This window comes from Colius striatus, chromosome 13, assembly GCF_028858725.1.
Source record: "Colius striatus isolate bColStr4 chromosome 13, bColStr4.1.hap1, whole genome shotgun sequence".
NCBI classification, from domain to species: Eukaryota; Metazoa; Chordata; class Aves; order Coliiformes; family Coliidae; genus Colius; species Colius striatus.
In genome coordinates, this window is record NC_084771.1 from 15,945,515 (window position 1) to 15,970,248 (window position 24,734).

General features: G+C 35.2%; 1 long non-coding RNA gene across 1 annotated transcript in view; it reads left to right on the forward strand.

The window, feature by feature from the left end:
• LOC133626616 (uncharacterized) overlaps positions 1-23,855 on the forward strand; it is a 29,837-nt gene extending 5,982 nt beyond the window's left edge. The window contains exons 2-3 of the long non-coding RNA XR_009819680.1: positions 23,428-23,514; positions 23,605-23,855. This is a non-coding gene — a long non-coding RNA (uncharacterized LOC133626616). The remainder of the gene's footprint in view (positions 1-23,427; positions 23,515-23,604) is intronic.
• The last annotated feature ends 879 nt before the right edge of the window (positions 23,856-24,734 follow it).

The window sequence follows — 24,734 nt, forward strand, 5'->3', positions numbered from 1 at the left end:
TCGAAATTGTTCAAGAGCAATGTATAAGCTGGGGACAAGTTAAGCTTGTAAGCCAAATCATTGTATTTATTGCTCTTTTCTGAGTCAGAACCCTTTGGCATTGTGTTCTGTATTGAATCTTCAGTGATGGGAGTATAAGTACAAAACTACCCAAACCAAACACTCTCCTGCATATGCTTCTCTGGAGGAACATGAGCACAAGCATGTGACAGATGCTTATTCTATTGCTTAATGTGTTATAGGAAGGTGACACAATGCTACAATGATAAGAATGTTACAAGAACTGGAAGTTTCTGTATAGAAGAATATAGGTTCAATTTACAGGAATGTTTACTTTCCAGTTTTAAAAGGGTTTTTTACTGACAATCTTACAGTCTCAGAAAAGAAATAATACAGAAATCTGTGAATGAAGTTATCCAGGGAGGAGACAGCAGGAGAAAAGAATTGCAGTCCAGAGACAGATTCTGTAATCTTCCTAGATGGATGGAGAGAGGTAAAACTATGCAAGAGTATCTGAATCAGAATCAGGAGCAATAAGAGGAAGAGAAGGTAATGATGTAGTTATCTAGTCAGCTGCTGAGGATGTCTAATTGCACAACAAAGGTCAGAGTTTCCCAGTTTGGCTAAAAGATCATTCCAGACTTCACTGAGGGTGGTTTCGCTGTAGCCTGAGGAAGGAATAAAGCTGGCATGGAACTCCACAGCCACTGTCTCGGCTGGAATTTGGGATTCTGTGTTCTAAATTATGTATATTCCTTAGGGGAATCTTTCAGTCCTCCAAGGACTTTTGAACCTTCTGTCCCTTTGTTAAGGAAATAGTAAACTAAGGGCATTGGATGTGTACAGGGGTGGGAGACTGTTATGTACAAGTAATAGTTCAGTTAGGTCTGAAATATTTTCTGTGAAGTTCTTGTTTTACTTTGCGTTTTCTATGCATAGTTCTTATGGTTCTAGTAATGGAAAGTTAGTTGGAATTTGCTTCAAATTCTATTTGAACTGTGGTTTCACTTTAAAAAGTTAGTACTGTTGGAAAAAGAAATATTTTTTTTGTTTCTGCCTGTACCACTTTCCCGTCTCCTGGTGCTCTCTTTTGTGTACAGCAAACATTCGTGTGGCTGTTGTTAGGTGGATTGCAAAAGTGATCTGGGTTAAAATTTACCTTGTTTAAAAATGATTTGTTTTCACTTAGACCAGATCCTTGGTCTTGGTTGTCATGTAGTCTCAGAAATGCCTGCACTTGTACAAGAGGGAAGACAGGTAAGATGGCAGTGTGAAACCCCTGCAGCATTCAGCTGTCCCTTTCAGGAATCCAGCTTCCTGCTCTGATCTGACTCAGCTGAGTCATCTTGGCTCATGCTGCTGAGGAAATTGCTAAATTTTGAGAAACAGCTGTGAGAAGGCCTATAAAACAGAAATGTGTCAAATGAAGAAGCAAAATTACAGACTGAAGTGGGCTTTTTGGGGGTTTAAGGATTAAAAAAGGGGAAAATACTAACACGAAAATATATTAAATCCAAACTGGAAAGACCAGGGGCTTAATGAAAAATAGCCACATATTTATAATAAAGACTGCAGTGCTCCAGCCAATGAAAAGTAATATCAGGCTTTTGGTTGTTTGGCTAGCAGGGATTCCTTGAGTGTTTTACTAGCTTGGTCGGTGTACTAAATCCAAGCTATATTTTATGTGTGTGAACTTCTGAATTGCTGTTTTATATTTTTAAGCTGCATACACATCTTGTTTGTGTAGTTTCTGTTTATGGCTCAAAATGCCTAAAAAGCTATGTTTACTTCAGTTTGGAAACTGGTTAAAAAGGCATTGTCTACAAGTGCGCTCAAACAGGCTATGACAGAATAAGTATGTTAATGTACAGCAGTATCCAATGTTACCTTTGTCTTACTTAAAAACCCTACCATTTGTCAGCATATTACTAATAGCAATGACGTCATGTTACTTAGACTCTGAACTGATTAGTCTGAGTTCTCGTGATTCTCCTTAGTGTTGAGACACACCTAAACAAGCAAACAGTAGTGGAGCATACTGTAGGAGCTTTTACAGTGATTCCTTTAGAGTACCTCTTCTAGTACATAATTTATTTTTGAAGTCTTGCTATGTAGATTTATTTTATGACAAAACCAATTCAGTAAAAATAGGCCTTGGAGTCATACTACCCCTGTTCTGTGTTGTTTTAGTGAGACGAGTCATTTAGGTGATATGAATCACTGAATCACTTAATGTAACTACATAGTCACATGTTTATGGATGTGTAGACTAAACTTAAAAATATTTTAATCGTGAATGTATAGAAAAGGAAGATGACATAATTGTGAACAACTCCCTTTTAACAACTGAGATTTTTTTTTTTAAACATGAGTCTTTTTTTTAAAACATAATGAGTCTTTTGGCTAATCAGGAGTCTTGGGCTTGATGTTAATTATGTCACGCTCCCTGAAATCTTTAACTATATTTTCCACAGACTTCAATAATCTCTTATTTATTATTATAGGAGAGAGAATCAACTAAACATTCCTATGCTCCTGAATAGAGTCAGCAAACTGCTTATGAGTCAAAGATGCTGGAAGATAATTCTGCTGCATATCAGTGAAAACTTTACAGACTAGCTGTCATGTTCCTTATGTGAACAAATACCATCTTCTTGGATGTTATTTTTCACATTCCAGTAAGCAATGTTTTCTGTGTTTGCTGTAGTAAGCTTATGCTTATAAAGAACTGTAAAAACCCCACCGCTTCATTGTGCAATCGTTGGGGAGCATAATACATGGTAAGCTCAGAAATTTACACTGTAGTATCCATGATTGATTTGTAATTAGGATTTCAAATGTTCATGAATTTAATTTCCATCCAGAGCAGTAATTAAGGGCAAGTTAGTGGATAAACACCATGATATGCAAAGCTAGAACTATATAATTGTTATAGCTGTTTGAAAGTATTTGGATCTTGTTACAGTTTTTTAGGGGAGAAAAGTGCACTGTAAACTCACATTTTTAAATGAAGGGATGTATATTATGAATTTTAATTAGTCAGTTTATAGAGATTGAAAAATTAATTTCCCCCTATAACAATAGTTTGGGGAAAAACTTTCCTGTCAGTTATTTGTATATTTCCTGCCTAGGATATTTTCTCTTTCAGTATACTGTATAACATAGAAAAGGAGCTGCTTTTCAACAGTTTGTTAGAATTCTTTAATATTACCTCTGAAAGGCAAGTAATCACTCAGTTATGTCCAACACATTTATTGCTGGAGAAATGTTTTTATATTTAAAATAAGCTACTGTAATAACAAGGTTGTTAGATTAGTGGATCAAGAGTTCTCTCACTAAGCTGCTGCACACTTGACTGAGATACAGTCTTCACTTGTTCCTAACCAATTGCTTGAGCCTTGGGCTTTTATAATATGATTGCCCTGACAGATGGGTTATATTAAACTAATAATCTTTTCACAGATACAAGAAAAGAATCAGAAGTGATTGGCATGTTTAAAAAAAAAAATAAAGTAAATTCTAGTCTAGAGTACTATCAGGGTGATTCAAGTGCCAAGATCAGTTCAGTTGAGCAGAATGCCAGAGCTGGCGTTCCAGGGACAAGATGAATGCTTTAAATGCAGGCATGGTAGATAGTGGACACTTCATTCTGAAGATGGCAAAGCTTTTTTTTTTTTTTTAAAACTGATTCATCTTCTCCTAAGCATGTCATTCCCAGTTCATGTGTCCCCTGCTATTCTAGGTGCCACTTCTAGTGGTGTGCTTTGACTAGTACTCTTTTCAGTTCCCAGTGTTCATGATCTATCAACACTGCTAATTAAATGCTGGCACAACGAAGGTTAGTACTTGCTGAGCACTCCTGTACTTTGCTCTTCTACAGTCTAGAAACAGTTTGGTATGTCCACACTTCTCTTCCCACTCAAAGCAATAAAGCAGAATGCATTTAATCTTTTTCACAGATATTCATGATTTTCTCTGTTTAGCTTCACGACTGTAGTTCAAATGCAGAATTCAATGCCTTTTGCTGTCAGTTTCTGCACTTTTCCTAATTAACTATAGGAAAAACAACAGAATAACTATTGGAACTAGTGGAATACAGTGATTTAACATTAGTTGCTGGGCTTCCATATTATTTTTTAGAACTGAAGCTAATGAGATGTTAAAGTGATGCACAGCAGCCAAGATTATGCTAATCTGGTTTTAGTGACATGAACAGGAGAATTTTAGAGCTTCTTTTAAAAAATCAAATATCCTGTTCAAACAGCTCAACAAAGGCACAGAGGAGTTCGATTTCCTAAAATGAAATATATTAAGAGCTTTAATGGTTGCCTAAAACACATTCTTATTTTGGCAGTTTCTTTTTCTATTTTGCATAAAATGATGGTTTAAAAAAGATTTACAAGAGTTAGCTTGAAATTAAAGGTCTGGTTCTAAAACATGTACATTAATTATTAAAAATTTAAAACTTATTTCATTGTTGAATCATTTTGAAGAAAAAAGTGGTCCAGGTAGCTAGCATACATAGCATCTTTGTAATTTTTTTTTTCTCTTGAAATGTCCACATTGCAAGACTGTATTGTGCTTGTGTGTTGTCCTCTGTGGAAGATAAGGAGTGATTCCAATTGAATGGCAATCAAGTTAGGAAGTTAGTATCATATGTTACAAGTGTCAAGATTGTTTTGAATCTGCTTCATTCTGTTGTACCCCTTCCAGGAAAGTAAATGTTAATAGATTGCAAAAGGAAAATAAGTGGAGGTGCTGAGTTCATGATGTCTTGTTAGTAGCATGGCTAGTGTTTTTATTTATATGAACTCAAATTACAAACTGTAATATACTGTCCAATGTAACTCTTAATTAGATGCCCAAGTTGTATTATAATACTTTTTCTTTCTGATATTTGAAAGTAATTATTTTAAATACAATATTTATAAATATCAATGTTTAGGTATTGAATTTGCAATACCATTTATCTATGTGTCAGCTTGCTTTACTCTGTAGATTTTGTTACTGAATTTGAGAGGTTTCAAGAATGACAGCCTTTAGTTTAAAAATGCAACTTAAGATTTCACGAGTATTTGTTCTACCTTGTCTATCATTTCTACCAATATGCAGTGACTTCCATATGCTAAGAAAAAACCCCAACATTTTAATGGGTCAGTACTGGCTTAAAGATTCCCTGCCAGAACACGTGCTTTGTAGGAGGAACTATATATTCTACACAGTAGAATAGATATATATATACACACCCACACACCCCTTTTTTTAGAAGCTTGGCTTTATTTTTACCACATATTCTCTATCAGTGAAATATAGATTGTATATTTATTGTGTATACTTAGACACATATTGTGCTATTCGCATTGTGGAGGGAATTACAACTAGACAGACCAAAAGGATAGAAGTTGAAATTACAGAATAGTTGTACTTTCTGAATGCACAATTGTTTCAAAAGAGAAAATTCTGATATACTTGTGAAGCAGGAAGGACAGGAGTTTCATAAATATATGGTCACAGAACAATCCTCCTTCACTACCAGAGCTCACATTCCAAAAAGACTCAGATTTTGTCAGATAATAGCTGAGGGCAAAATACCATACATGTAGCAAGCCTCAGGGATTTCAGGAATTGGATTGCCCTTTGATCTGGGATCCATTAATTCATTCATCTCATGGGTTCAAAATCCCTGCATTTTTAAGGTAATATACATTAGGAAGTTAGAAATTTATGATTTTGGAGTTTAAAGACCCCATGGTCTACTTAACAAAGAGAACTGGGGGAAGTTAATTAAAAGAATATTTCCATCTTCTCCCTCCACCATCAAAGTTTTGAAGTCCAGTGCATTGGAGGGAGAATTTCTGAGTTGATATTTGTATTTCTGCATTTTAAATGAACTTAAAATGTATCAAAACTCCTGGTTGACAGGATTGCTGTCTTTTACACAGAAATGTTAACTAGTGACTTTTTTTTTTGATTGCATATGAAGCTACTAGAAACAATAGAATCATATCTTTCATCATTTCTTTTATTAATGTTTCTTTTATTGATGACTGAAGTGATATTCAGATGCATATAGTATTGTTTCTGCTTGTCTATACCTAAATCTTGTCTAAACTTCCAGTTCAGCAACTCCTAACACTAAAATACATGCTTTGTACAAATTAGAGCAACATGAAACACTAATAAAAGGTTAGAATTATTAATTATATTGATAAATTTATTTAGGAGTCTCTGAATTAACTGGGAAATGGAGCATTGTTGCTATATACTCGCATTGTCTTGCAAATAAAAGCACTTTACCAGGGCAGGCACTCTGAAAAAAAAATTGTACTTCTTAGTCTTAACATAGAATTGCAACATTGACTGTTTTAGTGAATGTTACAGTGTCTTTTGTGTGTGTGTGTGGGTTGTACATGACCGGTAGCCATGAACAGGCTAACTTAGCCTGAGTCATAAGTGATAGTGAGAACTGTTTTACTATCATATTGATTTATTGTTTTTATCACAAAATTTACACTTATCTGCAATGTGCTGATCTGTTTCTTTGAAGGGCTATTTAAATTTCTCCGGTGTGAAGTAGAATCTTGTTTCACTACAGAAATAGTTCTGTGCTGACTCACCATGGGGCAGCACTGTTCCCTCTTTTATATTTATTTGTTCTGCCATGTTCCTAGTTGACAGCAACTGGAGAGCTTTCTGAATGGTGATGAAAACTGAGGGAAGGAATAACAGGAGAATAGGAAAGTATAATCTTTAAAGAGTTAGGGACCCTGGGAATATGTGGGCTTCCCACTCACCAATGGCTTCACAAACAGCCAAACCCTGGCTGCAGTTCGGTTTTACTAGCAGAGCTTCTCAAGTTTTTGGCTGCTCCTAGCATTCCCCATTTACAATTAATCAAGAAATTCACTATATCCTGCCTTTAATGAAGCCAGTTCTCTCATGAAAAAGCAACAACAATGTGGAAACTTCACATCACTAGCACATCAAAGACATTCAACTAGTGTCACACTAACAAGAACATCACTGTGAGGGGAGACAAATTAGGTGTCTTGGAAAAAAGTCAAAACTTTGAATGACAAGTGTTATAGATTCAGTATTTATAGAAAGACAAAGCACGTGGATTTTACATCACAGTTTTCCTGGATTTCTTTTGGTAGGGTTTTTGTTTGTATCTTCACTTAACGTTTGAGTATATTAGTATGTGAAAACAGCTGCTGTCTCAATAGACAAACTTGAGCTATTATTAGTTATGGTATGAATAATGTGACTACACAGTTTGCAGAAAACAGGAAAGAGCTTCTTGTCATGCTTCCGTTTTGGGGGAATGCTTCATCATGACACTTCTCAAAACTAAATGTTGATTTGTCAGCTCTGAGAGATGCACAGTGTTGTAGGCTGAAAAAAGTGAGTGCAAACAAATTTATTTGGGTTGCTAGAATGATATTTTTTTTCCCCTGATTGGAATAATGGCCACTTAATCAATTTCTTCTTGTGAATGTCCAGGAACTAAAGCCAAACTTTCAGCAGTGACAGTGAACTTCCTACAAATGTAAGAATTGCTCTATACCAGAATTGTGGGTAATGATGTCCTATGAGAAAGCTTAAATGCTCTATTTGCTACACAGTCTTTGAATATGTAGAGTTTGTTTTTAATAAAAAAGTAAATCTAAGAGGAACATTTTATAAAAATATAGTGGTTTAATAAACAGAATAAACGTGTCATTGAGCATATTTAAACTTGATTTAAATGTCAAAAGGACATTTTAGGTCAAAATGACTGTCATAAAAATATTCTACTGAAAACAGCATTCTCCAATTGACAAACAAGTAGAAGTTCATTTAATGCTTTTTAAGAGAAATCTAGGTTTCTGCAGTCAGTCAATACATTTTTTCACCATGTAGGGGTCTGCATTTCAATTTGAAGTGTTTTAGGTTGTAAATACTTGTGCCTGAGGCCTTTGACTCCTAGAGATTTGCACAGGTACATGGTAAGAGACAGTCTGTATGATCTCAACTTCAGATTTCTATCTGATTGTTTTAACTTGCATTGACAGGAAGCCAATGATATAGCAAGGCAGTGATATAGTAATGATTAACAATAACAAGTTTACTTTGAGTCTGGCATGCAGCTCCAAATGAGTAGTGACCTGAGTGAATGCAGATAATGATGTCCCACTTTGTCTCTCTCAAGCTGAAACAGACCAGTTTGACTCATATAAACACCAAAAGAAAAAGCTGTTAAAAGGAGCTGCACTAGACCTGTTACTGCGTGGAATTCTTAAAGAACTAGTTTCTTTGGGTTTAGGGACAATGCATAGCTTCTAGAAGAGTTTTTGAAAGCCTCATAGTATTTACAAAATTCAAAATTCTAACATTAGAATATTCAATGAATGGAAAGGAGCATTGCTTTCATTACTAGAAAATACTGTAGATATGTATTTCATCTTTAATTTCTGTTTTTCTGAAAACATTCTTTAATCTGATTCCTCTGCACATTAAGTGTGAAAAAAGACTTAGCTTTGGAAAATAAGAGTGCCTGCGTGTTTCTGTTAACACTGGCTTTTTGCAGATCGGATTTTTACTTTCTGGACTTCATTAAGCAGTCAGCTGAGGAGGCCAAATGACTTATCCAAGTGATAATGGATACTTACTCCATGTAAGTACCACAAGATTATGAGATACTGGAATGAGGAGTGCATAACTGGCGTGGTATCATTTATGTTACAAATAAAGGCATCAGGTAAAAAAATCATGCATTTATGATAGCAATGTGATCTCCTACCTATTAATGGAGTAGATCCAGATCACTAGATGAGGGGGTTTTGTTTTCTACTTTGAGACTTGTATCTTCTATTCCATATACCTGAGAGTATCTTGGCCTTTACCAACAATAAGTGCCTCTTTTTAAGGTGATTAAACCTGAATGGAATATAAGTAGGCAGAAAACTTCCAACAAAACATGTCTGGGAAAATGAAGTTACATTCTTTAAACCAAATTCACACCCATGTGAGGTTCTGTGTTTTGTAACATTCCAGATTGTTGTTACAATGCTTAGATAATATTGAAAAACTTGCTTTGATTTTTCCAAGCTCAAATTACAGTTGTTCAAATATAAGTAATAACGCTGTAAAATACATTTTAAAGGAACCTTTAATTAATTTAAAAACCTTTAACTGAAAAGCACCAAATACTTCCAGGCTCTTACAGTATTTTTTACTAGAACACAAAATAGAGTAAAAAAAAATAGTTTAATTAAGAAAATTCTGAGAGAAATTCAAATGGTTCCTAATAAGAGGCAAATTTTAGTGAAGTAAATAATTTCAGTAACAGATGCATTCTATGAAATTATCTCAATATAATTATATGTGGTAAAAATTACTTCATCATAAGCTTAAGTGGTCTGTTGCTTTGTTATTCAAATTCTTGCTAGTGGTGGAACACAATATTGGTCTTCAGTTTTTAACACAGGAGCTCCAAAATCTGTGATCTAGACTTAAACATGGACTTCAGTGGCAAATGATTTGTGAATTTACCTTTATAGTCTAATGTTTTTATATTAAGTGCCTTTTGAGGTATATTTTGTGCTGTGAAACTTTACTTTGAAGCCCTCTTAGAAATGATTGTATTTAAGAAATACTGTTTTTGAGCATATAATAGGGACATAATTTAATTAGGTAAAGAAACTTTTCTAATCTAGCCCTGAAAAACCCCCCACAATGAAAAAAGCAGCCAGAGGTTAATGGTACGGGAAAGCATTGCCTCTTTAGGTATTTGAAAAGTCAACAAGTCAATCAAAGATGAAGCTGTAACTGCAGTAAAAACTTTCCAGAAATGGTCTTTGACACATGGAGACCAATAAGTAATTACAGTTAAAATACATGTCACTAACCTACAGTAGTATACTGAATGTGTAGACTTGGAGAGGTTTTGTATCTCTGAAGGGGGGTACACGTGGATAACTAAAACATCTTTGTGTTGAAGAAGCAGGGGTGTGTTCACATTTTATCCACATACATTTATCTTCTATACAGAGAAAACTGATTTCTGTTGAAGAAATTCTGAATTTGATCTTTATCAGCACAAACTTTAAGTCCAGTTTCTATACATTTCTAAGAAGTAAGTTTTAGAAACAGGTACATGAGTAAGAACATGTCTGCAGTGCTGAAATCAGCTGGGAGTACAAGCTGTGTAGAGACGATACAATACACTCTGACAGCTTCTCTTGAGTGACAGAAGTAGATAGTTTTGTAGTTATCAACTGATACTCCTTTCATGCAGATCCTCTTTCTTTGCATTTTAAATCCTTTACAAATTCTGTCACTACATAGTACTGTTGATTTGTTTGAATACATAATTTAGGCAGGGAGTAGAAGCAAGACTATTGAGGCCTGACTTGAAGATGGAAGTAGATCTGTTGAAACTTGCTTACCTTTTGTTCATCCCCATTGCATGATTCTGTAATTTTTCTGAATTATGGTTGGATTATCTTATATAGTCCCTAGAGATAAAATAAAGGTCCTGACATGTGCCTAGATGGTATCTTCTTAAGAGGTCTCAAATTTGAGTGCGTGACAGAAACTTAGTCTTAGAAAGCAGAAGTGAATTAGAGTCTAAAACTGTACAAATGCTGGTTATTAGGGTGACAGTGAATCTTAGATGTGCAAATACTGTTGACATTACACTGGGTAGTCTCCTCATTAAACTTTGATCCAGACTCACTTGTGTAGGTGAAATCAGTGTTCCTACAAAGCAGCTGAGCCCTCTGTAGCACAGGGATGCATAAAACGTCATTTCTTGTCATGATTTTCACGCCTGACCTTCAGTTCAGTTTTTTAGGTTCAGACCACATAACTTTACAGTAATATAAATTTACGTAGCAAAAGGGATGGTTGGGTCTGTATGTGTTTACTTCTACGTGTATAAATCCAGCATATTATTTTCACAAGTCTCAGGGTGCTATTATGGATATTAGTAGCATCAAACCACTGCACTGTTTCCTGAGCCTACAGAGAGAACATGAGAGTTAACACTGATTCACAGATAACATTGTAATTTATGTCCTCTGGAGTTTTGCTGGATAGGAAGTAATGATGGAACAGGAAACCAGGTATTGTATGAAAACATACGTAAGTATGTAATTAGAGGAAAAAGCTGCAAAAATATTTTATGAAAGATAGTCCTGTATACTTCTGTATAAACATAAATTACTGTGCATAGCTGGATACTGTAATTGTTGACAATAACGCAACTAACTTGAACTAAACGTGACTTTTTAATGGAACCTAAGGACTCATTGGAGGAAGAAAATGAACTTGCAGATACTTAGAAATGTTGCAATATTTTGGTGTAATTAGGGCCCAAAACAATAAGATCTTGAATATGAACAAATACAAAGTCATTCAAATGTCTTTAAGCTTATTGTTTTCACCAGTATATACAAGCTCATACATGCTTAACACCAGGATTGTAGAGTGATTACACTGATTCTTCGCCCTATGGTGAAATGTAATAAAACAAAATGTGAAAAAGTAGTTGCATGATTGTGTTTTCTGTCAAAGAACTAAGTGAAATTGACCTAATCAAAATTACAAGATGAAGTTTGTGTATGTATCTTTTTTCCTTCCCCTTTCTTTTTTTTAATTGCTAGTGAAGGACATGTATATTTATCTGAACACTGGAAAACTCTTCATAACATGCTTAACTATGCTCACCTTTTTCATGTGTTTCACTGAACAGTGGTAGAACTGTCTTACAAAGCAAACTGTTTAGCATTAAAAAGTTACTGATAATTCTAAGAAGTCAAAGTTAGTTCTTGGTTTGCCTGATATGATAGACTTTGAAGGCTGCAGTTACAGTTTGTGTGTGTGAAAATAAATTCTGTCTTTAGCTAAAAAGTTTTTCTTCCTTCCTATCTGCTTTTACAAAATATAGTGGAACAGTTTGGGACTGTTCTAACTAAAAATTCTGTAAAATACAGATGCCACTGAAGTACATAAGAAGTCTGGAAGGTGATCATTGTTTCTTTTGCTGTCCAGTCTGACACTAATATTTACAGTATTGAATATATTCTTCCGTTACACTCTTTCTTCCATGTTTCACTACCCTTCCAGGTGTTTACGGTAGTGCATGTGCTTAAAACGTATTCTAAGGCTTCAGAGAAAATTGGGTGCTTCACAATAGGAGTTATGTGTGGGTTAAATAGTATACTAAATTGCAGTGGGTTTCAGGACAGCAGATAGATCTCCCTGTTCTTTTGAAGGGGAAAGAAACCTAACTAAGAATAAAGACACTTGGTGCATCATTTTGTAGCTTCACTGTGTTCTTCGGTAAAGCTACCCATTTGGTTGTGAGCTGTTTTGTAAGTTGACATGAATCTAGTTATGTATTCCCTCTCCCCCCTAATTTGATTGTGATTTGATTTAAGTTTTGCATAGATGTGAGTTTACAGGATGATTGTGGCACATAAATCATCAGCAGAGATTAGCTGTTTGCCCTGATTTACTAATCTGTATAACTGTGACGTAAAAAGATCTACCCTGCAGTTCTAGAAGCTTAGATACTGAAAATAGCTGTCTGTCATTACTAGAGCTTGACTGCAGTTGCATTTGAAATTATTTCTGCTTTTGCACTTCAGCTGAACTTTTCAGGTTTTTCATAGCCCAGAAAAAGGCAGATCTGTGCTACACAGGAATTATCTTTTTTTTTTTTTTCTTTAATATGTCTCACTTAGACACCTCAACTAAGTTCAGTCAGATGTGGCTTTGTTGGGCTACGAGCAGTCTGTGTCTAGGTACTGAGAATGTTTTTTCCGTTTGCACTTTTTTCCTAAACTTTAAAAAAGTACTAAGAACCAGCAAAAAAGCAGAGAAACATCCATGTACTGACATCTTAGTGTAACAATTTTTTTGTTCAGTACAAGTATTACTAAGTAGCCTGAAGAAGTAGTATGATTAACTTAACAGTTAAGGTAAGGAAAAAATCCTTTTTTCAAGCTTTCCCATTGAAGCTTTCTGATGTAATTAATAATAGTTAAGAAAACCAGAATGCATTTTGTCCAGATGAAAGAAATTAAGATGTTTGTTTCCCTTTCGGAGCTTCAGAGAAAGAACTAGAAAGGACTAAACCATCCCTTATTCAGTGCTTTCTCTGACTTACTGCTATTTTTAAATTCTATTAGTGAAAATTTTCTGAAGTATACTTTTACAATAGACTCAGAGGGACAATTTTATGAACTAGTAATAAATTCCTCATATTGAAGGCTGGGATTTTATTAATTTCAACGTAGTTTTTGTTACTGTCTAATGCAAGGTAACAAACAGCTGGAGATTGCCAGCAGTGACTGTAAGAAGAGAAGTCATAAGGACAAACTGTTGGTAGTTGCAGCATCTGTGTTATCCTGTACAAGTAAGTCATAGCTTTAAAAAGCTTAATTGGGATAGTCCTTTTTTTGAGCTGCATCATAAAACGTTTAAACTTGTGGTGCATTACGGTAATCTTATCCTATGCTAGATTTGGGAATGTGATGCTTCCCTCTACTGGCCAACTCACAGAGATAAAGTTTTATTATTTGGTGAAATAAGCAGAAAAAATATTTTTAAAAGAGCAGCCCATGCTCAGCACTGAGGCAAGCGGATTGTCATTGCTGTCTCTTACTGACAGAGAGATAAATCTCTTACCTGCACCACAAAACAGCTTTTTTTATTGTAAAGTGACTAAAATTACATCAGTTAGTTTTGGGAAAAACTAAGTACACAGATATTTTAAACCACTTCCGGTCAACTAGTAACACTAATGCAAAATATTTGCAGTACATTACAAAGTGCACACAATGAAGTATTTGAATTTTGCAAAGAAGAGTTTTATCTAGTATGGAACATATGAACCATATGACCTCTGGTCGATATTTAAAAAATGGACTTATCTTAGAGCTTAACTTCAAGAGTTGTAATGCTCCTTTAATTTCAGATGAGAAATTGTGCATAAATCTCATTCTGTGAGGTGATGCAAAAACCACACAAATTTTGTTGTCAGTCACAGTATTGAGACAAATATTTTTATAAAGTGTGATGCAACTGGTTTTTTTTTAAACACCTTCCCATACAAACTTGCATATATGAAAAAGAGGCCAGTGACATTAGAATTAAAAAGGTGTATTTACAGCAGGAGGTTGATAATACCTAAATTCAAACCATGATAGTATGTGTCATCAACTCTGTTCCAGGGATTTCTATCTGGAGAATGCTAATATTTCTTTAAAATGCTTTTCAACACTGAGTCTCTAAGATATGAAGTGGAATCCTATGGTTCTTGCAGCTTAAAATATTTTAGAATTTCCTTTTCTTGTTCAATAAAGGCAAAGCTAGTGCTAACATATATTTCTGTTGGACTTTAAATACTTCTGAATTTCTAGACTTGGCTTATTAGGTTTCTTGTAGAGAATTACCATAGGTTGAAGTTAGGAAAAAGAACCTTGTCAGGAAAAAGAAATGCTAAACAGCTCATCCTCATGAGCCTCAGAAATTTTAGTTGTTCCCTAGGTAACAAGCAAAACTATGTAATAAGACATTAATAGGCTGTAAAACTTAAATAGAAAGGCGAAGCTTGAACAGTAGTGAAATTTATAGCAAGCCTTAAAACACAGGGTTTTTGTCTTCTCAAAGCAGGTGTCTAAAGTGACAAATGAATGGCATTGGACCAGCCACAGGAGACTTGAACACAGTCTGTTTGCCAAGAAAGTATAACCTAATCACTTTAAGTGGATGGTACAAAATAATTTTCCGTGGAATATTTCAACACTTCAAAAGGGGACTGAGTTCCACTTTTGAGCAAATGACAGTAGCATTTCTAAAAAAAGAGTGAAGTTTCATTGAGCATTTGGAAGGACTCATCAGTTAAAGGCATTTGACTTTGGGGTAGCTGTAGTGGTTTTGCCTTGGCCAGGTCTTTTGATAGTGAGGGTGCTACAGGGATGGCTTCTTTAAACAGAGAGTTGTCGGAAGCTTCCCCTGTAGGGTTGGAGCCAGTCAAGTCTAAAATGGATCTTGTCCCAAACCCAGACCTAGCCAATTAGTGGTGGAGGTAACGCCTCTGTGGATAACGTATCTGAGAAGGAGAAGAAGTTGTTGCGCAGTTGCAAAACTGTAAGTGGATGCCTGAAGGAGGCTGTGACTCTGTGGAAAGTCCACCCTGGAGCAAGCTCCTGGCAGGACCTGGGAGTCCATGGGGGAGAGAGGAGCCCATGCCAGAGCAGGTTTGCTGTCAGAACTTGTGATCCTGTGAGGGACTCATGCAGAAGCAGTCTGTCCCTGAAGGACTGTTCCCTCGGTGGATGACCCACACTGGGGCAGGGTGTGAGGAGCCGCCCCCGTGGGAGGCCTCATGCTGGAGCAGTTCATGAGGAGCTGTCTCCCATGGGAAGGGACCCCACAATGTAGCAGTGGGAAGTGTGAGGAGGCCTCCCTCTGAGAAGAAGCAGTGGCAAAGTCCATCTGTAACGAACTGACTGCCACCCCCATCACCCATCCCCTGCACCACTGGAGGCGGAAGGAAGGGGAGTCCCAGGAAGAGGGAGGGGGGGAGGGAGTTGTTTTTAAGACAGTTTTATTTCTCATCTCCCTGTTCTTATTGTTCCTTTAATAAGTCAAACATTTTTCTCCTGAGTCTGTTTTGCCCTTGACACTAATTGCCGAGTGATCTCTCCATCCTTATCTCAACTCACAAGCCATTTCTTGTATTTCTTCCTCTCTCCTGTCCCCTTTGGGAAGGGGAGTGATTTTATGACTTGGTGTACACTAGGCTAAACCACCACAGGTAGCCTAGCAAGTATGCTGTGAAAGAGCCAAGTGAATAAACTGATAAGGAAGTGTATCTGCTACAACTGTTGATTAGAAACAATTCAGAAACAACCTCCATGAAATGCCCTTCAAAAAGATTACTAGCTTGGTCACAGATTTAATCTGAACTACTTTAGCTAGTCGTTATGATAATGCAGGCACTTTGAAATGAAATGATACTTAAAGCAATTTTTAATATTACATTCTTGTAATCAAACTGAGGCCAAAAAAGGAATCAAGATGATAGTGCATTGAGGAGTTTTTGTTGTCCAAAATTGGTAGGCTAATGTGAGATGGTCTAGTAAATAAGCTTCTGCAAAGACTTTATATTTTGGCAGTGGAAGATGAGTTACAAAGCTTATGAAGCAAAGACTATAAAATAGGCACATAGATTCTTTCATTTATATGGCTCACAACTTGGTAAACTTTGTAACTATGACACATTCATGAGTTATATTACCAACTGAGACTGATTACTAGTCAAATATTCCATGGCAGTAATATCTTGATAAATACTTTCTGGTCTGAATCTATTGATTAATGTAAGTACATGATCATATTTTACATAACTAGTGTAGATTGTTAAACCCAAGTTAATTAAATGATGTTTCCTCCTGAGGGCAGTTTTGGCAAGGTAGCAGCTGTGCTATGCTGATGAGGAGTGACAAAATTTGTATTAGAGTGGTATTTCTATTTGATCAGATACAATAGTTAAGTTGATAGTATTGAGGAACACAGTAAGCTTTCACAATTGTATAGCTGAACTCATACAAAGTATGAATTTATAGTGGAAGGCTGTCTGTAGCCAGGGAAATATGCACATTGCTGCTTCTTTAGAGTTAGCAGCCAGAAACAGGGTGAATCTCACTTCCAGATGAAGTTTTCAGCAAGTCATTCAGAGCCTTTGTGTTGTAGTTTCCCTTTCCATATAACAGAAAAAGCATTTGAGTCACAGCAGTGTTGGTATATAATTTTCATAGTACTCAACAGTATGTTGATGAAAGGAGATGTGTAGATGCAATTAACACTAGGTGAGTCTGAATTGCACTCTCAACAAAGAGAAGTCTTTCAGTTAGCCTGCAATAAAATCATAATTACATCCCTAGTATCCTTGGCAACAGATTATGGTCCCAAAAGGTGATGTAACAGTTCAGTATTAATTACTGGTACCGAGATCAAAAAGAAGGAAGAACAGAATCATTTAAACAGTTTCCAGGGTGTAAATAAGGATTAAATAAGAAACATTAAATTCCTCATTCTGAAGATACAGAAGGATGCTCTCTAAAGAAACAAGCAAATCATTTGCATATTTAGGACACAAACTTTGAAAATTGTGTGCTCTAAGATTTAAATTTGTACAAAGAGATGGTATTTATTGGATATGGATTAGCTTCTCAACAGGGAATTGTACAAAATTATCATTTTAAGAAAGCCAGCCCATGACACACAAGGATTATCAGTTGATGAACTGAAGATAATTATTTTATCGTAACTGTTTTTACAGAGGAATTACTTGATTATAAATCATTGTGTTATGGATGTATTTGAAACTGTTTGCCTTCTTTCATGATAAAGATACCTTATCCTTTTTGAGCTAGAGCTTTAAGGCTCTAGGAATACAGGAAAAGTATTTCCCTCCCTTATCCATTGTAAGATATACTTCTTGTATGCTATATCTTTTTAAATATCCCTCTTCTCCATTTAATTTCTACTCAGTAATTTTAATGCTATAGTTCTCATCAGCACATAGAGAGTTTCTTTTGTCTTCCTCTTTTCTCTGTATTCTTTGAAATAAGAACCCATAAAAGTAATAACTTGAGATGGTGAAATTATTTTGTTTATTTTTGAAGAAATGATTCTGTCATCAGCTGGATAACAAACTCTATGCATCAATTCCTAGCTGTAGCATCAGTAAGAAAGATGGAAATGAAGGAAAAGTTAACAAGGTATGTGAAGAATATTTGTGAAAATAAGATCTTGGAAATAGGGCACTAATGAATAGAAGGAAAGGGTAGTGTATTCATGAGGCACATGAATTTTAAATGCTTTCCAACCTGAAAAAAAATATTGGCTGCTGGGAATACATTTGAAGTGATTTTTGTGTTACTACCGAGGCAGAGTAAGGCACAATATAGCATTATTGGTGATATGACAATAGTTAGAGTTTAAAAATTACAATGATGACTGCTTGGAAATGAATTGCTGAATGGAATTTTTTCCCCCTCACAATTTTGAGTCTAAAATTGAGTGACAGGAGCTTTGTAATTTAGTACATAATGATACATCTTACCTCTGACATATTTGGTTACTGAAGTTTATTAAAGTGCACTTGGTACTAAATATCAGGACCTGATTTTGCTTTCAATTTAAATACAGATCTTTGTAGGAGAGGGAATACATCAGAAGACAAAATGAGTTGTGATTATTTATTTATAATTGAATGGTTTGGAGACATGCTTTGTTTTCTGTATGTGACTGCTTGATACAATAGCAGCCTTACCCTATGACTTTTTCAAGAAGAAAATACAATGATTTAGAATATAACGCTATACTGCTACTATATGTATGTATGTGCAAGTGCGTGTTACTGAATTTCAAATTGTCTGGATGTTCTGAGACGAATGCTTTTTTGTCTTGGAGATATAGTCGTGGTGGTGTCCAAATACTTGTGTTCTGATGTTTAAAGTGTATAATTGTATTAAAATTTATATTTCTAATGCAGTATAGAACATCTGAGATTGAATTATCTCTATTTTCTTTTTTGCCAAATTTATAGATTATATTTAGTTCCTTATTGCAAGACATTTTTAAGCCCTCTGTTTTCTCTCAGCCTCTGGAAGTGTAACACTGCATTGCATACTTCATGTGCTTGGTATGATGAGGAACTGGTAAAATACTTGTCATAGCTTTTTTTGTTAAAAATGTCATAGTTTAATTTAGAAACAATTGTCAGGAAAACTTGCATCTAAAATAGCTGTTACACTTTTGTAAGGAAGCTGGAATTGCTACGTCCGCTTTATGCCCTATCCATACAAGGGATGCTCCTGGGACTCTGATCAAGTGCCTGTTGAACCATTGTTGAGAATCCTCCTTTCACTGAGATTAAATGTGAATAAATACTACTATTCTCTGTTGCTGTACTAGATGGTACAACTGCCTATAAGGCTTGATTACACATAGCCCCTCTACTCTCTACTTTCACCTTATAAATTCCTAGTAAAAAGGTGAAATTATTCTGTCCAAAAGGTGGTTTGAGCTGTGTTTAGAAATTAACAACAGTTAAAATAAGAACAAATGACTTACAGTTGCAAAAATGCTGATCACTAATAGTCCCCCTTAAGGGCACAGAAATTATTTTTTAATCAAAGTTGTCAGATTGGCATAGCTGCAAATAAGCATTTGAAGTGCCTATATGGAAAATGTCAGTAAGAATGCCAAAACTGAGCTTGAAGTATTTAGAGGAAGTTGTGTACTTTGCATAAAAATTTAAAATTTTGGTAATAACACTTGAGCTGTTCTGCAAGTTAACACTGGAAACTAATTATTAGTCGCTTTTTAAGTCTGTATAAAATTTTAGAGGCCTTCTTAAATACTCCTACATTTTTTATGCATTGGATTATATTCTGGAAAAATAGTTCATTTAATTGTTTCATTTGTATTAATAATGTAACTCTAATGTCTACCAAAATTTTACAACTTAGTGTGAAGACTGTCCTTCAGCTTTAGAGTCTGTAAGTCTTCTGCTTGGTACTGACAAGCCCATCTTCAGTGTGAATATAGTCTACTGAGCTTCTGCAGGATTGAAGGTCTCATGGGTTTTCACAGAAATGTTCAGAATTTCATACCAAAGAACAGTGATACAGTATATAGAAACTAATGGCTATGTGGATTTCAACTGGAATTGTGTTCACAAGGAAGGGTCTGAAAATAGGACTTGTATTTGCTAGTTCAGTTCTACTAAGTGAATGATTTGCTGCACAAACTTAAGTGCTAATATGAGATATTTTATCAATTTTTCTTCTACTTGGGCATATTATTAGTACAATAACTTAGTTTCACTCTGTACTGATTTTTTTCCAGTTTATTGTAACTCATCCTCAATTATCTATATTAAATAGCCCTTAATACATAATGTGTCTAAGGAGTTAATAACAATAACATGTACTGTATTTTAATATCACTTTTGTTGAGGCTAGGAAAGCATCTGTTCAGACACAAAACATTGGCTATAGTTAGCATGTGCGAAGATTCAGCCTTCGTCTCATCTTCGGAGGACTGTAGGGATAGGAGATATGATGGTTTAAAAAATGTTTGACCCTTCACTGACAAACCTTACTGAGATTCTCAGAAAGGGTAGGCAGTGGAATAAGAATAACTCTAAAATTTGATTTTTGCTGAGAGTCTATTACTCAGTTTACACATTAGCATTAGATAGCATTGGAAGAGCAGTGAAAGCAAAGTAAAAAATAACTTTGCTCTGTAGAACTGCAGAATGTTACTATAGATAGACTGTAAGATTAAAGAGCTGTCTTGACATGTTAAGATTCAAGAGCAGTCTTGACATGTTACGACTCAAAGACCATAAGCCTCATCTGCCTTTCTATCCTAAGGAGTTTTTCTTCGGAATTTCGTACTCATATATCACACCATAATGTGGGTTAAATCACAGTATTTTGTCTCAGTTTTCCTTCTTTTTTTCTCTTTTTTCTTTTATCCCTTTGTTCTGTCTCTCTTGGCTTGATTCTAATTTTTCACATATGTGGTTATTGCAGTCATTTGAGAAACATATATCAATATTTATTGGTTATGCATTTTTGTACAAATCAGCATGCATGACGGTAGATCCCCAAACTCAATGCTAAAGTCTCTGTGGTAGATAGTACATAACACTGGGTTTACCAGTATTGCATTGAAAGTCTCTAAGCTAATTGTATGACATCTGCAAGTCATATTTGCTTTCATCGAGCTTTGTGAGGCTTCAGCATAGAAGGATGTGGTGTTTAATGCGATGAAAACTCAGTGGACTCTAATATATTGCTTTTGGGAAAAACATAGCAAGATGAATTCATCAGTTAATTGACTTGACTCTAGTAGCACTGTAATACTTATGCAAACCTATTTTCATAAAGAGTAGAAAAGGAAAATCATTCATCTTGTTTCTCCAAAGTAGCAGGGTTCTCAGTAGCTGGTGGTGAACCAAAATCTCATTGTAGAGGGCAGTTTTTATTTTGTTTCCTGTTACAGTTATTACGGTTAGAAAATTTCTTTGTTCAAAGTCTTATTGTATTATGAGAGTTCAACAAAGTTTCTTTAGTTTGCTTTAACTTCAGTTGTGCTTGAGAAATCTCTATTAAGATCTGTCTTAAAAATGTTGCCTTCTCTTTTATTCAGAGACACTTTGGTATTTGCTGTGCTGAATCTTGTTTGAAAATGAGGGCACTATGGAATACTTTGATTTGCCTGTGTCCAATATTCAGCAATTCACAAATGTTAACTTTATTTAAAGATGATCTAATTTTCTCTGGAGCTATTAAGTTGAGGAATTATTTGCTGCACAATTGATAATTTGTGATAGAAACTTCAGTTCCTTTACTACTGTTTTTAAGATTAAATATTTGTGCCTGATATTCCCCCTTCCCCTTCCCCAAAGAAAGAGTGAACAACAGGTAATGTTTTATTGGAGAGTTAATTGTTCTGTTCAGAAAGTTTTGGTGCAGGCCATCCAGTTCTGATGTTTTTAAGTAGCTTGATGTTTTATCTCATCCCAATACATCAAAGATGGAATCTTAACTTTGCTTCTTGTAGCAATAAACCACAAAATATTTAATCTCCTCTTCCTATGCATTGTGAAAACCTGACACACATTTTCTTAAGTCCTATCAGTTCTTCTGCGCTTTTCCTGGCCTGGGCAGTGAAAGCAACCGAGACTGCTCTTTGGATAGAATGTTTGAACTAACTAATGAGAGTTTTGGGGTAGCCTGCAGTCCTAAATACATTCACCAATTGAATTTCTGGTCAAGTAAACATACCCTTAACTTTCATAAATGGTAAATTTGTTCCTCTCCTCTTTTTGTACATAGCTTAATCTCTCTCCTGTACTATCAAATGACAATCTCATACATTATTAATTCCATTTAACATTAAGCTGTGAACAGTGTTCTGTTGACTGCCAAACCGCAAAATTATCAGAGCATTGCATGAGGCTTGTGCTGCGATGCTTGACACTCTAAGGAAAACTGAGAACATATGAAAAGGTAACATTCATTTTAATTAAATACTTGATCTCTGCTAGCATTTAGAGGACAAGAAATTCTTCAGATGTGAGGGTTACCTAAAAGCAACATAGGAAAGTAGTTGTTGAACTGTTATGAGAGGACTTGCCATGTGTTGTTCAGCATAGTGCTCATCCTTTGAGAGCAGGGGTTTTTTTTGCCTTGTGAGTAGTTGGAAGAAATTACCAATATTGGAACTTTTGTGGTTAAGCTGCTGAAGTAGTTGGTGATTACCCATAATCTGTCAAACCAATGTAGTTCAACAAGAATGAAAGCTTCTAGTTTCCATTGTGCTCTGTATGCACTCTAGGTCATGGCTAAGCCTGCTGATGAGGAGAGGGAGAGAGCACCATGTTTAAGATTAGCTGAACAAAATTTGTATGTCGTTGTGTTAAGGAGACTAGGAAAAGCTGATAAGTGGGGAGTTCGGATGGGGGATGTGCCTGTCTACAGTAGAGAGCACATTGAGACATAGCTCTAACAGGAGAGAGTGATTAAGAGGAGCTCTGTGGAATCTTTTTTCAGCCTTTAAGGTTTTCTGGACTGGAGGAACCAATGTACTCTGCTATCTCCCTGTGGAAAGAGGAGAAGACTTCTAAACTTTGTTCTTTGGTTTCCATAATCTAGATTTTCTAAGCTTCTCTCTATTAAAAATTGTCTTGTTCTGCTTCTTTTTTTTTTTAAAATTCCTAATAAAATAGCTGGAATTCTTGTCATCTAGTGTGCTGGTAGAAAGCAAAGGGGAAAGTAGCTGTACTTGGGCCTTGGTTAGCTGGAAGTCCTACCACTATGGCTATATGAGCTCTAGGGTCTAAGGCATGCAAAACCAATTTTTCATGCAAAAGAGCTGGTGCACAATACTTGCATCAAAATTGTTTTATAACTAGAGAAAGATTACTCACCTACTAGCACTAAATTCGCTTTTTATTTAAGAAGTTTGGAAGCCTTTGTTGTTGTGCTGCTTCATAATAGGGAGAGTATCCCAGTGTTATGTACCTGGATTATGTTAAAGAAGTTGGAAAGGCTCCCCGGGTGAAAAGGAATAATATTTATTATATGCGTAATGCATAAGTGAAACTACTGTATTAGAGTCATTATATATAATAGTGAGAAAGTGGGACAGTCTGTATGAGGAACACAAATGGCATAACTGTCTAACAGCTTCTGTTTTTTAAGCTATTAATAACATTCTGGTTCCTGTTTACTGTATATTTTAAGCCAAGCAGCCTCTATATGCACAAAACGTTAGTGTTCTCTCTGAATGTTGACAAGGAGCTTGCAAGTAAAGGATAATACGTATCTGCCTCGTGCCTCTTTTTAGGCTTCTGAAAGTCTGGCCAGCATTCAGCAGGGAGTTGATTGCAGAAAAAAAGCATGTGATAGAGATGAATATCCTTCTACCTTCTAGGTCAGTAGTCTTGCTTGGTTTTATTTCTTTAGATAGAATGTTTAATGTAGCCAGCCTGACCATGCCTCTCAACTATTCTTGTGTCCACAGGTGACAACTTACACCATGAACTGCTGACACTGACATGATGGCAGAAGACTGCTTTTCTAGTGCTACTCTTCAATTTTAGCCTAGAACAAGAAGGATTAGTGAATAAATGGAATATTCTAGATGTCTTTATATTAGAGAATCTGAGTGGGATTTAATAGATCCTCTTTCTTAAAAGATTTCCAGTTAATTGTACATTTTCATATATAGTCGTATTATGCTTACTTGTCATGTAATCTGGAGCTGAGTGGATTTTTACTGTATATATTTTTACTAGACTATTGTTTGTATGTGTCTGTCTTTAGTCTTTTGAATTTTATCTACTATAATTAATTTACTATTCTATTATCAGAATATATGATAATTTTTGCCCTGGTTTTGAAATCTAAAAGTGACTGGAAAAGAAAACTAAAATGCTTTTTAAAATATAAATGAACTCAAATTCACAAATTAGATAATTGCAGGCATGGTTTTTATCAGACCTTACTGCTTGTCTTTATTTCTGTTGCCTTAAAAACTTCAGTTAATCATTCTCAATACACTGAAAAATAGTTTCCATGTAAACTAATAAATTTGGAAACATAGTTTTTAAGCTCTTTAACTGATACTCAAACAGATGTTTAGGATAAATATTGCTCATTTAAAAGCAGATATTGCTAATGTGTAATAAGAACTGCATAAAATTGCTGGAAAGTCTTATTTTCATGTTGAGAGAATCAGTGTTAATAAGTCAGATCAGTCTTTTATATTTAGACAATACGAAAAAAAATATGTCTTCTTTCTCTACCAGCTGTTATAAAATTTTAGAGAAAAAGGTTTTTTCCAAGCTTTGTAAAGGGAATATTTCATAGAACTACTTTGTTTTTTTTAGTTTACAAAGCCTTTTACCATAAACTGGTTTTCGGCCAGTTCTTCTACAACAAAGCCTCAGTTATAAGGAAAAATGCCAGCTTGAAGAAAATAACTGGACTGCCTTCTAGTGGTTTTAGTTATCATAGATTACTCTTATAAAAGAAACAACCAAAACCAATTCACTTCTTCAAGTGAACTATATCCTTCCAAATTTAGTATGTGGTCTCCCGATATTTCTTAATATTCAAGAATTATGAATGCACTTTGATTATATTTATGTT